The following is a 12,968-nucleotide window of genomic DNA, read 5'->3' on the forward strand; positions in this document are numbered from 1 at the left end:
TTGAAAAGTTTTAATAAAAGTTGATTTTGCTCAAATTAATTTTTTTACAACTTAGACCATTTTTGGACCAAACGAAAAAATTTCAGTACCCACAACCTTCAATTACATTGATTTCAGTATAGAGTTCTCATACTCTTGAATACAAATTGAAGTTGCTTTTTATTACATTCATAAAGAAAACTTGAAGGTACTGATTAAAGCAAATAAACTCGGGGCATAGTCAGGTGTTCCTGCCCCCCCCCCTTCCAGAGCTTGTGGAAGCCTCTGATGCCAAAGTAGGCCCAACCTGCGCCTCTTCACCAAGCTAAGCTATGCATTCATCAGAAAGGGTGCAGCTAAAAGTGAGAGCGGGGGCCAGAAGCTCTCTCGTCCTCTATGCTGTGGCATATCGAGCTAGCTGTGCGCCTCAGACTGGAAGTGCAGTAAGGTATTCTATCCTTTCTTCTGGGCAAGTTTGATCATGTCCAAATTGGAACCGGATTCGGAATGGGAAGTAAAAGACACAGTGTGTCAGGCCGATCAACTAAATCCCGGGCTGGCGAGACATGCTGCAACTCATCGTCGGCAAATTGAGCCAGGGGCAGTGCCAAGCAATGTTGACAGCAGACAAACTGCACATCCATTCGCACCACCATCCCTCATTAGGGCATCAACTAGACGTCGTCGGAAGAAATAGCAGCGAGCTGAATATGCTGGGCATGAGTCCACAACCTTCAATTTACCCATCAACCATATCTGCGGAGGGATGAAAAATGAGAGATTAAAGAACAGAGAGGTGCACGTGGAAAGAAAAGTGAAAAAGTGGTTTTGAGAGAAAAATCGAGCCTGAGGGCCGAATGATGTGAGAAATATATGTGAGATAGGGTAGGAAACATTACCTGCAACAGTAGTGGACTCCTCGCGAATCTATTCGCCTCCCGGCGATGGAAAGCATCCAAACCCATCAATGTCTCAGCTAGTGTCATGGCAATGCAGCTCTTGCCCTCTTTTAAACCTTGGGCAACCTCAATCAAACGGACGCTAGACCCTCCGGAGCCTGGGGCAAGCAAGAAATGAGACAATATGCACAAGCAAAGTGCATGTCGCTGAAAACCCTGCCAGTGATGATCGCTGCTCTCACCGGCATCAGAAAACCGACGAATCAGGCTCGCAATGTCCAGTTCTCTGTCGCAAATCAAAGATCGAGCGTCATGCAAAGTAAGCCCACACATCCGTCCTAGAGGTTGGACGTGGCCAAAACGAAATTGGGGCAAGATCTCTTCATCGCATTGAGACTCCATCAAATTTTGGAAGTCTTCGAAAGTGGGACATATCTCTTGTCTGCCAAAGTTAAAAACATGAGTTACTAGATTCCAACACCTTGCTGCGGTATGGAGGAACGAAAAATGCAGCGGGGTGCGGCTTAGCGTGAATAGTGCATTTATTCTGACGTTTATATGCACTTTTTTTTCTTATTCCGCTGCATGATTTAATTGTTTAATCTAAAATTTAGCATTGGTAACTTTAGAAATAGTTAGTTACGAACCCAACCCAATCATCGGGGTTAGGTCGTGATAAAAGAAGAAGAAGAAGATCAAAAGAAGAAAAAAAAGAGAATCGAGCAACATATGTTTGATAATAGCGAAAGCAATGACCAACGAGCAATAAGCAGAGACTAGTGACGACTCGACCAACGATGACACACCAGTGACGACCAACCAACGATGAGCCATCAATGACTACCGACTAGTTTTTCTTTTAGTCTCTTCTTTTCTCTCTGTTCAAAATCTAGGTTAGCAATTAATTTCTGGCTCTACGGTGTCTTGAACACATCCAAACTCCATTTGCAAGAAAAAAAGAGAGAAAAGGGACACTCTCTTCAGCATGTCGAACACATGTCCACCGCGTGTCCGACATGTCTCCAACATTGATATGCAGCACTCGGAGAGGTGTTCATGCTTCATAACTTGAAACAAAAATATTTTATTACCTAAAAGAAAATTTTTGAATAAATAAAAGGTAAATTACAAATACACCCCCTGAACTTTGCTTAAAATACATATTGTCTTTTATGGTTTAAAAAATTACAAATACTCCATTGTTAGAATTTTTTATTTAACAGAATTAATTAAAAAAATGAAATTCATAATTACTCTCCTATACAATAATAAAATTATCTAAATTATTAATTGAAACATATTTCTAATATCATTAAAAATTGTTAATTGACTTGATGATTTATTAATAAAAGGGCAATTTGTTATGAAATTAGAAATCTCAGGGGGTAGAATATAATTTTCAAAACCACAGAGGGCGATTTGTATTTTAATCAAACCTCAAGGGGTGTATTTGTAATTTACCCTCAAATAAAGTATCATTTATGATATTTTAGTGAGTTAAGATAATTATTTAAAAATGTTAAATGTATTAAAAATGTAGTGAGCGAGAGTCAATTTTGTAAAAATTGATTTACAAAGTTTTAAAATGTAAGTCATTTTTTAAAAAATGATTAAAATATATTTTTTAAAAAATATTTTAGTTGTTTTTTGTTAAACCAAACAACGAAAGATGAATAAATTTTTTTGACAAAAATATTTTACGTCAAAACAAATGAAACCTTTGTCTCAATTTTTAGTCTAGAGTTAATTACACTTTTACCCCTTAAACTATCGCCATTTTGTTTATGTAGTCCTGAAACTATTAAATTTGTCTTCTTGGTCCCTAAACTTTCAAAAACTCATTCTACTTAGTTCCAATTGGTAGATGACGTTAATTAATTAACAGAAAATGGGATCATGTGCATTGCAAATGAGCTACAAGGATGGTAAAAAAGCGAAATTAGACATTTTACATATATCTCCATTAAAAAAAAAGAAAATCAACAGGAGGAAAAATTTCCTGCCATTTTCATAGATAGATAGATAAACAGAACTTTATTAGGTAGTCTTTAAAATATAAGTTTACCTCCTATTAAATTTTTTTTTTAATGGAGATATATGTAAAATATCTAATTTAGCCCTTTTACCATCCTTGTAGCTCATGTGTAGTGCACATGATCCTTTTTTTTGTTAAATAATTAACGTCATCTACCATCGGGGACTAAGTAGCATGAGTTTTTGAAAATTTAGGGACCAAGAAGACAAATTTAATTGTTTCGGGACTATATATATAAAATGGTGATAGTTTAGGGGTAAAAATGTAATTAACCCTTTAGTCTAATTGACTCAAAAATTAACATTGTTTTAATAAAAAATGTACAAATGAGTAGCATGAATCATGCTTTAGGAATAAAATTGTAAATTTGATCGATTTAATGAATTAATTTTAATCGAATTAATTTTAATTTTTGTTTAAAAATCTTTACCACGTTATCAATTAGATAAAAATATAGAAAATTAAGAGTAAAAATTGTGTAGGGACTAAAACCACAATAGAGAGAGGATCGTAGACAATGGAGAGAGAGATCCGAACGCCTAAATTGTTGTATTAGAAATCAGCTTTTGCATTGCTATTGGATAGTTGACAACTGATCTAGGGTTTTCGAACAAGGAGAAGCCACTCAGATTCGTGCCAAAATTTTCTATCTTCTGCCTTGTTTTGTGCATATATGCCAATTAAAAATCCAAATTGTAAGTAGGAAAAGTGTAAAACCCTGTATATATTTCTACTATTGTAATATTTTTTACCCTAACATTGGTTTGAATCACGAATTCTCTACAAAATGTGAATCAAATTATTTCTATACTGTTCAATTCAATTTTGCGAGAAGATTTTATTCTGCAGTATCGCAGTTTCTATGTAAAATTACATATGGACCCAATGATATTTATTTATTTTTTCTTGATTTTGATTCTCCAAGACAATTTTAAATAGTAGTGTTGCACCAGAATCTTCTCGTTTATTAGTGCAAGTACACAAAACAAAAGATGCTTTTAAGATTGAAGTTCACACCAAGGGATCAAATTGATAAGGTAAATCTTCTACTTGTGTTTGTTTCCATTTTTGCAGAGCCTCGAGCAAAATTAATAGACATTGGTACCCCATGTAATCTCACAATCTCATTCATATAAATATAGGCTAATTTGTCAGCATTGTAGATAGATTTAACAGGCAGAAAATGAGCAGACTTAGTTAAATGGTCAATTATAACCCAAATAGAGTCCATTCCTCGGGAAGAGCGAGGCAATCCCATAATGAAATCCATGGTGATATGCTCCTATTTCCATTCTGGTATTGGAAGCGGGTGTAACAAACCGGCGAGTCGTTGATGTTCCGTTTTGACTTGTTGACAATGTAGACATCTAGCCACAAAATCTGCGATACACTTTTTCATTCCGGACCACCATAAATTTTGTTTCAAGTTATGGTACATCTTTGTATTCCCCGGATGCATAGCAAACTTAGTATTGTGGGCTTCAGACATAACACGCTTTCTCAAGTCACAGTAATCAGGTACACAAAGACGATTTTGAAATTTCAGCACATTATTCTCAAACACAAACCCATGCCTTGGCTTGGAATAAAGTTCTTCCCTAACTTTTTTCAAGTATTCATCTTCAAGTTGCTTTTCTTTGATTTCTTCAACGATTGTAGGCTGAGCGAAAATAGTGGCTAGTATTCCGCACTGTTCACGGATCACAATCTTAATCTCATTCCTTTTCAAATCATATAACAGTTCTCTCCAACTGGTACGCAGACATGACAAATTTTCCATTGATTTTCGGCTCAAAGCATCTGCTACGGTATTAGCTTTCCCTGGGTGATACAAGATTTGGAAATCATAATCTTTGATCAGTTCTAACCATCGGCTCTGTCTCATGTTCAATTCCTTTCGGGTGAAGAAATATTTCAAGCTTTTATGATCGGTATACACTTGGCAAGTTACCCCATACAAGTAATGACGCCAGATTTTCAAGGCAAACACCACAGCCGCCAGTTCAAGGTCATGAGTCGGGTAATTCTTTTCATGAGGGCGAAGTTGTCGAGAAGCATAGGCAATTACTTTCCCATTTTGCATCAGTACACAGCCAACCCTTTATACGAAGTATCACTGTAAATTTGAAACCCATCAGTACCATTAGGCAAGGTTAGGATTAGTGTAGTCACCAGCCTGGTTTTCAATTCTTGGAAGGCTGATTCACTTTGATCGTTCCAGTCAAACTGTACATTCTTCTGTGTCAATTGTGTTAATGGCATCACAAGATTTGAGAAGTCTTTCACAAATCTTCTGTAATAACCAGCCAGTCCTATAAAACTTCTAACTTCTGTTACATTCGTTGGTCTAGGCCAATCCACAATAGCTTCAATCTTCTGAGAGTCAATAGAAACACCATCCTCATTGATTACATGTCCCCAAAATGCTACATTGTAAAGCCAGAATTCACATTTGGACAATTTAGCATACAACTTATTTTCTCTCAAAATCTGCGAGGTTGTTTTTAGATGGTTCCCATATTCTCCCCTATCTTTAGAATAAATCAGAATGTCATCAATAAACACAACAATGAATTCATCAAGATATTGTTTGAAAACCCTATTCATTAGGTCCATAAAAGCTGCAGGTGCATTTGTTATCCCAAAAGGCATTACCAAAAATTCGTAATGTCCATATCTAGTTCTGAATGCGATTTTCTCTACATCTTCTGCTTTAACCTTTAACTGGTGATAACCGAATCGAAGATCAATTTTAGAGAACACTTTATCTCCTTGGAGTTGATCAAACAAATCATCTATTCGGGGTAATGGATATTTATTTTTAATGGTCTCCTTGTTCAGTTCCCGATAGGCAATACAGAGTCTTAAGGATCCGTCTTTCTTTTTGACAAGTAACACTGGAGCACCCCAAGGTGAGGTACTCGGACGAATGAATTTCTTGTCTAAGAGTTCCTGAAGTTGGACCTTTAGTTCTTTTAATTCAGTAGTCGACATCCTATACGGAGTCTTGGAGATGGGTTGTGTTCTAGGTAATACATAAATGGTGAATTCTATTTCCCTATCATTTAAATCCCCGGGTAGATCATGGGGAAATACATTAGGAAAATCACAAACCACAGGAATCGTTTCGACACTAGCACCATTCAAAGGCGCAGACAACACGCTACACAAATAGCCCCAACACCCCCTTCTTAATAACTTTTTGGCTTTCATGAATGAAATCAGATATGGGAGGGACTACCCCATTTCCAGCAAAACTAAACTCGGGGGCTGGGTGGACGAAATATGACAGATTTATTCACACAATCAAAGGTGGCACCGTATTTAGTCAACCAATCCATACCCAGAATACAATCAAAATAATCGATGTTCAAGGGTAATAAATCAATATACAATGTCATCTCTCCAATTATAAGATCACATGCCGGATAAACATAAGCACACATCATAGAACCCCCAGATGGTGTGGATACAGATAGCAAACAGTTCATAGGTTCTAATGGTCTAGTTAATTTCCGGAAAAAGCATGTGATACGAATGAATGTGTAGAACCAGAATCAATCAACACATATGCATTCTGAGCACAGATAGAAATGATACCTGACACTACTGATTCAGTGTTTTGCACATCTCCAAGCGCTAAGGCGGATACTCTCCCTTGCCTCAATGCTTCATTCCCGTTGTTGCCCCTGACATTAGTTCTGAAGTTTGATTTGGCCACTAAAACAGACCCTGTTGAACTGGTTGTGGGATGACTGGTATTCCCTGATCCCATTGGATAATCTTTCATTATATGGCCAACCTTGCCACACTGGTAACAAGCACCAGATGCACGTTGGCACACTCTTCTATGTCTCATGCCACATTCTGGACAGTTTGGTATGGACCCACTACTCTGACTAGGACTACTGAAAGATCCTATGTTTTGTTTCTTCAAAAATGATCGGCCATTTCTGAAATTAAACCCGGCTTTTTTGCCTTTCCATTCCATTGGTGGTACAGTAGTTTGTTTCTTCGCTGCCAGAATGGCTTCTGCCATCAGTGCTCTATCCAAAACATTCACATACGTGGGTGGGTTCAGAACTCCCACTCGATTCAATATATCTAAATCTAGCCCGCTCTCAAACTTGCGGGCCTTCTTGTAGTCTGTGTCCACTATGTGAGGAGCAAACCTGGCTTGCTCGGTAAACTTAGCCTCATACTCGGCTACAGACATTCTGCCTTGTTTGAGTTCCTGGAATTCTGAAACCTTTCGGTCTCGGAAGCACTAGGGAAAGTACTTGTCATAGAAAACTGGATTGAATTAAGTCCATGTCATATTCTCATTACCACTCCGAACTAGTAACCACCATCTTCGAGCTTCATCTTTCAGAGTGTAGGTGGCTAATAAAACTTTCTGAACCTCAGAATAGGGAAACACTTCAAATAATTTTTCCATCTCCAGTAGCCAAGTTTCTGTCTTTAGTGGTTCAATGCCACCCAAGAAAGTTGGCGGCTTCATCTTCATGAATTTCTGAGTCATGGTAATTATGTCGCTGTTGCCCATTTCAACTTGAACCGGCGGGGGTGGAGGTGGTAAAGGTTGTTGCCTCTGTTGTTGCATTACTACTTCAGTTAAAGTGGCGAGCATTTGTTCCATTCTGTTCATTCGGGCATCCGAGGACCCCGCTGTATCATCACTTCTTGCATTGTCCATTTGCTATAGGTAAACAAAACTTTATAAACACAGGCAAATAGTCCTCGTTACTTTATTCAAATTCACATGATTATACTTAGATTATGCTTTCATTTTCAAACAACACACTTAGACATGCAGATGGGATGCCCTTACTTCTCATTAGGACACCCTAAGCTTATATGGACTTGTGTGTGCGGTATTACTTGTGCTCTGATACCACTCTGTCACGACCCAAACCCGCCCCCATAGGTTTAGCGTCGAGACCGGCCAGTAATCCTTGGATTACCAAAGGCTTCATGACATAATAGCATATAAAGGGGCTGCGGAAGCAATAAACGAAACACAAACAGTCCATTGAGCCGTGCTGACATTACATGGAACAGACAACTTAAAATTCCCTTATAGCAAGATGCAATATTTACACAGGCCAAGTACATACCAAAAGACATCCTGACAAAACATTACATAGTATAAAGTGTTTACAAAAGCAACCATGAAACTTGACTTTAATTGGAACCTCCTCGGGAGACACAAGGGTTGGCTAAAAAAACTGAAGCATAGGCCATTAACTCTGGGCCTGATCACGTACTTGCTCACCTACATACATAATATAAACAGTGAGCCAAAGCCCAGTGAATAATAACAAAGTAAAGACTTTAATGAATGATGTCCATAGCTTGTCTCACAACATTTCAGGATCATAATCAGATAGTGAAATAGAATCATAGTCTTATCCTTGTTCAATCATGTGTGGTACATCCATTAACTTAAACATGTCTCTTTAGTCAAGCATATCAAGTTCCATAAAGGAACCTTCGGTACCGGGTAACATATCTCATACATGAGCCACAATATTATTTCCTCCGGGCGAGGGCCTGTGCCACCGTATTTTTTCCTCCGGGCGAGGGCTTGGACCTCGGTATTATTTCCCCCGGGCAAGGGCCTGGGCTACGGTATTCTTTCCCCCGGGCGAGGGCCTCATGACCATAAGCCACAGTATTATGTCCCCTATGAGAGGGCCTCTGCTAAGGATACCACAATTTCGTTTCATAGCAAATTGGACAATCATTCATTCACACAAAACATAGCATTTCAGAAACTTGTCATCTCATATCATCGGAAAATATTCATAGTTAAACATAACTTTACAGAGTTATTACTCACAGATAATTGGTAGCTCCAATTAGATGATAAAGTGGCCAATTCACTTATCTCAAGGCGCGTGACCTACATAACATGATAGATACATACGTTGAATTCCACACTCAAACTGAACATAACTTGATTCATTGCTCTTAGTGTGTTTTTAGCCTTTAATCCTCATCATGGAGTCTTAACATGGCCTAGGAATGCCTAGGATGGAATGAGGATGCAAAAATATGTTGGGAAACATTTTTCAAAACTTGCTGAAAATAGGGTCCACGCTCGAGCGTGGATTTTCCCGCTCGAGCGGACATGCAGACAATGAAGCTCCGCTCGAGCGTGACTTCCCTCGCTCGAGCAGACTACAAACTTTTGAAAAAGTACTGGTTGCATGTTTTTCACACTCGATGGATGCTCGACCCACGCTCGAGCGTAAGACTCAGACCCCTGCATGAGCATGGATTCCCTCGCTCGAGTGGACTGCAAAACACATGAACTTTTGGGTATATACATTTCATGCTCGAGCGTAACCCCTCTACACTCGAGCGGAAGTGCATGTACTCAGAGTGTATACTCGAGCATGAAGTCCTCCGCTCGAGCGTGGATCAAAAATCTGGAATTTTCAGATTGATCCCTAAGCACAAAACTCAACCTTTAAAGCTTCAAACTCGATTTTTCTGGGCCAAAATTTTGGAAAACTCAAAGAGATTCATAAAACAACATGATCCAAAGATTACTTCAAGAATTCATGGCCCAAAAGCTTGCCAATTGCACAAAAGTTCAACTTAAAATTCAAGTATGATCCATAGACAAGACATGCATGCAATGATTTAATCTTCAAGCTTCCAAATCATGATCAAATGCTACCATCTAACATGAAAATCATTGTTTTCCTAAAATTAAAGTGAATTGGAGACATACATGAGACAATTCTTTGAAAACACATTTAAAACTTCATAAAATGCGCATGTAACCCAAATTTATCCTCAATTCCAACTTTTAGCTCAATTCTTGCATTAATCAACTTCACCCTCTTGTTTTTATGCACTAGAGTCTAGACTTCAAGGCTATAAGACAAAATGCTTACCTAAAGGCTTGAATTTACAATGGTTGAAGTTATGATCTTCAAATTTCCTCCAAATGCCAACAATTCCCCCTTAATTGAGCTTAAGTTTCCAAGCTTTACCCCAATTCTCCCTTCTCTCACTCTCTCACCCGTTTGTCTCTCTTGGGTGATCTCAAAATGTGATGGAATCAAGAAAAAGAAGTGAGTGGGCTCAAAATGGTGCCTTAAATAGGCTTGGATACAAGTATGATTAATTGAGCTTAATTGGTGCACATTAATTTAATCTAATTTAATCGTTCTGAACCGAATTTTAATTAAACCTACCATAAAATTCTATAAATCCTAATTAGCATATAAATCAAGTTAATTTCTGCATCGGATGCCGATAAGGCCTTCAATTCGCAAATCGAAACTAAAACATGAACAGATCTTTCTACGCTAAACAGATAGAGACACATTAATAATGCAATACACATGTCATTAACATGATTTCTTCTTAATCACTTGCTAGGCACACTTAAGCATGAATTAACGTTAATTAAGGGTCGGGGTTGTTGCACTTACGCACTTACTAAAATTTATTGTTCTATTCTTCTTATGAGAACTCAACTTATTCTACTGAAAGTGAAAGTGAGGGTGATTTTGACCGAGTTGAAAAGAAAAATAGGTATAAGAAGAGAGAGAAGAAAAGACAAGGGAATGGCTCAAAAGATGAAGCTAGAGGTAAGTCAAAGAAGTCGAGAAGCAGGAGAAATGATTATTCATTTGAAGACTATTCTTCGAATAATTCTGATGTTGAAGATAAGTAAGGCTATTCTCATAGAGAAGATAAGCATCGAAAAGGAAGTAAAAGCCATGGACAGAAACGGGTTAGCAAAAAAGGAAGGCTACTCTCAAAGAGACACTTCGACGATAAAGTTAGCAACTTGAACCAAAGAAGAAGATGGATGCCCTCTTTTTATATAAATAAGGGGTGTGATATTTGCTTGGTAGATATTGTTTGGACTTGTTTGTTGGTCTTGGCCTATACTTAGGTCTTATTTGGATTAGCCTAATAAGTTGATTTTTTTTTTTCTAACTCCCCCCTCCCACACACACACATATATATAATCACGTATATCGATATAACTAATTGATCTATTTTAGTTTTTTAATAGAGGCGAAAATGATATTTTCATGCATTATATAAACAAAATAAAAAACAAAACTGCATGATAATGAATCATAGTGAATCACAATGAATTGCACGATTCACTCAAAAGTGGTGACATTGTGGGAATTAGAAACATATTGTCACGGCCTTGCTTATTCTCTAGCACACCGTGCAGCACTTAGACAATCTCAAGCCTCACTTAATGATGCTAAGTTAGCCTAACTCACAACTTGTAGGAAAGAGAAGCAAGAGGAACACAAGAGAGTTTGAGAGAATGCCTGGTATTTTACTCTTGAGAGAAGTTGCACAACTCTTAGACGGTTTGAAGCAAATGAGCTCCTCCCCTATTTATAGGCACTCTTAGCGTCTCATAGAACACTCTAGAAGCCACTAGGAAATACATAGAGAAGCTTTCTTCTAAAGCCTTTCTTACAAGCTACAAGAATATTCTAGAATACTTTAGAAATATCTATACAAGATATTTACAAGTCTAGTATGTACAAGGGTCTTGAATACTCAAGGATGTTCTAGAATCCTCCATGTTCTCTCAAGTGTTGGAATGAGTTAGGAAGTTCTAGATCCTTCTATTGACCTCTATGCTCCCAAGCTCTCATGTAGGGAATTTTTGCCATAGGAAATTTAGTAGCTTGTGACATTCTCCCCCACCAATGCTGGCAACGACCTCATCATCTTTCTTGCAGAACTTTTGTATTTGCTCCTAGAACTGCCATAAAGCTTCTGTTGGCTCATATGGGTAGGGAAACGGACAAGCATAGAGGCAGGTAAGGTAATGTCTCCCTGACAAGAGCGTTAGGGACTGGTGGTGGTAGCATGTCACGTACCGACTCATTGGGGATGCGAGTTTTATACTAAGCACCTTGCAAGCGCATTAGTTTGTGAGTGGTAAGGTAGGTAGGGTAGATCCCTATTGCATCTCCTAGGTTGATTCTTGGGCATAATGCACAGGGTACACAGTACCACTCGTGGAGTCAGCTTCTCGGAAGGATGACATGCGCCCAGTCCATGACAATATAAATTTATAATTAGCATATTTTGGTAATGATTATATTGTGAAATATAGGGGCACTTGTAGTTTCCATTGGAATTAAAATTATTAGTCACGGGTGAAACAACAACCTTTATGCTTTTACCTTGCTAAATGTAGATTGTGAGGTCAAAATGATATGTGACTTTTAGTTCCATAGTTCCTTAATATTTTCTCTAGTTTCATCGGATTGATGCGGAAAAATATTTTTCTTTTACTATATATTGTGCTTGTGTGGATGTTATTGTGTCTAAACCTTAGTTGCATGAAACGGGAGTAGAAGCAAGAGCGGAATCAAGGCATCGTAAGCATTCCAAGAATCGTTGGTAGGGAGCGTTTGTAAGTATATATTATTTTTTTTGAGCTGGTCAACACAAGACAAGATAATAAATTAGTTTGGTGGTGTTACATGCAGGGGCGGAGGGAATGAGGGTCTAGGGGGGTCACATGCCCCTGGGTTTTGGAATTTTTTTTTTTAGCAAACATGAAGAAAATATTTTAAATAAAAATTTATAAAAATATTATTTAGAGTGAAATGTCAATGATATTTTTGAAATTATAAGATGTCACGCCCTCAAAATAATAACATTAAACCCAACAATATAAACATGCATTTATATATAAAATATCCACATTCTTCAACTTATCAGTGTATTTCATTACAAAAGTATTACATGTTAACAACAAAAGCAAATGTCCTACGGGCTTACAGCTTTCCAAATTAACACTTGGTTACAAAAGAAAGTACTAACTCAATTACACATTAAGCCCTTGGCTTGAATTTACATGCAATACATCAAAAGGAAATAAGACAACAAAAGTCTATCCGTCTCTAGCCTCCCAAGCTATGTCCTTGGAGGTGGCATGCTACCTGTACCTGAAAATGATGTTCCCATATAGGGTGAGCCACAGCCCAGTAGAAACATACTAAACCGACTATGAACAATGCCTAAAAGATTAGTAACTGATA

The sequence above is a fragment of the Camellia sinensis genome, chromosome 7 (assembly GCF_055761805.1).
Source record: "Camellia sinensis isolate YWXY chromosome 7, ASM5576180v1, whole genome shotgun sequence".
Lineage (NCBI taxonomy): Eukaryota > Viridiplantae > Streptophyta > Magnoliopsida > Ericales > Theaceae > Camellia > Camellia sinensis.